Source organism: Notothenia rossii (genome assembly GCF_949606895.1).
Source record: "Notothenia rossii genome assembly, chromosome: 1".
Taxonomy (NCBI): Eukaryota; Metazoa; Chordata; class Actinopteri; order Perciformes; family Nototheniidae; genus Notothenia; species Notothenia rossii.
Genome location: NC_136912.1, coordinates 56,643,964 through 56,646,559, shown reverse-complemented (window position 1 = coordinate 56,646,559; position 2,596 = coordinate 56,643,964). Strand labels below are relative to the sequence as shown.

General features: G+C 40.9%; 1 long non-coding RNA gene across 1 annotated transcript; it reads right to left on the bottom strand.

The window, feature by feature from the left end:
* Nucleotides 1–649: 649 nt before the first annotated feature.
* On the bottom strand, nucleotides 650–1,990 carry LOC307015500. Its single transcript, XR_013801556.1, has 2 exons — nucleotides 1,430–1,990; nucleotides 650–1,353 (listed from the first exon to the last, which is right to left on the bottom strand). It is a non-coding gene; the product is annotated as an uncharacterized lncRNA (long non-coding RNA).
* Between the last annotated feature and the right edge of the window lie 606 nt (nucleotides 1,991–2,596).

The window sequence follows — 2,596 nt, the reverse complement described above, 5'->3', positions numbered from 1 at the left end:
CAGAAGGACTTGGATGAGTGTGTGAGACTGTGGAACAGTCACAGGATTCACCCTTCCAGAACAGCGTCGTGTCCAGGAGGAGTGCCCAATGAACTGTACTACTTGACACACAGGTAATACATTGGTGATGGATTGATAGTTCTTTGTGTTTTTATCTTAAATGTAAAATAATACTATTATGTCTTCTATTTAACATAGATTTGTCTCCAGGGACTGTGGATTTGAGATTGAACAGGCAGAATTGGATGCTGTTCCTGAGACAAGCCTGTCTATAGCTCCATGTGGGGACCAAACCATGCAGGAGTACTTGGACGTTGCTATGGAGCGCAATGACCTACAGAATTCAGAGAACTGACTGCATCAGAACTGAACATGAAGCTGAAAGAATATGCTCAGCTATAAAGTAATCAAAAAGGTATTCAGAAGTACAGTAGCACTGTTTCACCACTCCAAATCAGATTTCAGTGCTCAACAATGCTTGGTTTCATGGTTTGTCAGACTGCATTTACTCTTTCCCCTGTGATGTATCCAAATGATTATGGTAACTGTCATCTGAAGACTGGTCCTATTTAGAAAAAAGATATTCCCATACATTTTAAAAATAAAAACAGCATTTTGAAATGAACATGGTTTCCAGCCAATCACAATATTTGTTTCAATGTCATTTATACAGCACCAAATCACAGCATAGTCATAAAATAAATATCTTAATCATTATAAAATATAACTGGAATAACAACAAACAACGCTCCAATTAGCAAGCACAAACAAGGTTATGTTGTGTGCGTAATTGTGTGCAGAAAGAACATTTCTGTATAAGTCTTATTTCAACCATGTGGACTCACTGGAAACCTGAGAATGAATGACTGATTTACAACAAAGAAGCTATGGGTGGCAATGTGAAATAAGTATAGCAAAGTTCAGAGTATTTATAAAAATTGTATAGGTATAGAACAATACTTTGATTTTGTCCCAAACTAAATGGACAACATGAGCTGTGAGAAAAACAAAACATGCTCACATCTAACAACGACTATATGAACAACCTTTTTAGAGTCTTTACTCTATGAACAACATTCATAGAGTCTGTACTCAATGGTCCATCCAGTCACATGACTTAAAAACAGCCAAATCCTGGAGAATTTTGCATTCCAAAGTACATTTGGGACTTAAACACATTGTATGCGTCAAGGAGTGGTAGTTTCAATGTGTTGGAACATGTGTTTGGCATTGGGAATGGAGAGTCATCAAGGAACTCTATTCCTGGCGATGGTTCAAATCCAGATGGGGGAAGTGAAGTCAGCTCAGTCGCAAACATCAAAACATCCTCCAAAGACACAGCAGTCTGGCTTTCTGCAAAGCAAACATGTTCAGATACATTTTGGCAATGTGTTTCCTGAAATAGTTATAAAAACAGCGATTTACAAACCTTCACAATCGAGGAGATAGTCTGCCCAGTAGCCCAAAGTTTGAATTTCCCTAAGCCTCCTGTTACTCCCTGGTGGACTGAGGTCAGGCTTGAAGAGTCGCTCAAGTTCCAGAGCAGTAAGTCGCTCTTCAGAGTGGCACAGGACCGGTGCCAGCAGAGTAGGGTGTTGCTGTAGTGCAGTGGTCACCAACCTTTTTAAGCCCAAGATCACCGACCTCGGCCTAGGTGAAAGGCGAGATCTACCTATTGCAGAATTGAGTGAAAAAGACGGCCCATACAATGCTTCCAATTTGAGGCCTTTTATATAGGCTAATTGCATCTGAATTACTGTTACAATGAAGGCTCCATATTCAGCTCACGGGATATAGGCAGGGGTAAAGTGCTATTGGGGGGCGGACCTCACCTTCTCAAGGGGGGTCCGGGGGGATGCTCCCCCGGGAAGATTTTTTTTTAAATATTGAAGTTGAAAGGATCAATCTGGTGCACTTTGAGAGCAACATGAAGAGATCTATGGATAACTCTCTCAGCACCCATATGAAACAGAATTGTAAACAGATTTTCTTTTTCTTTATGGATATTTTACAAATCACATTAAACTGTATTCTTGTTTTACTGCCATATAGTAGGCTATTTCATACCTGTTTTTCATTTATTATCTTATTGTTTGTATAACTATAATGATCATATGAAGGTGTGCCGCGGAAATAATCTTTTGAATAATTTTTGACAAAACTGTTCTAAACACTCAAGAGTCCTTTAGCTCACCTGAGCCCCTCAGTCTGAGTGGAGAGGACTCTCCTCCAGCTTGTTGTGGAAACAGCTCCTTATGTCCGTTAGTGCAGCTAGCTAACCAGATGCTAACATCACGGTCCCCGCTAGCACCGGTCCCTCTCTCTCCCTCACTCCCTCTCTCCCTCACTCCCTCTCTCCCTCTCTATCACACTAAATGCGCTATCGCCACACACACACAGAGCCGAGCTTGAATGACACAAGCACACGTGTATTTCCATGCAACTCTCTGATTGGTCTGGTGTGTTGCCTCTGTTGCGTTCACTGAACACGGGAAATTACATTCCTGCCGTCGTCTCTTGTGTCATGATGAGGTTCACGTAAAGCACGGTTAATGTATTATATTATTGAGGTGTCTCAAATATACGTCAATCAAGT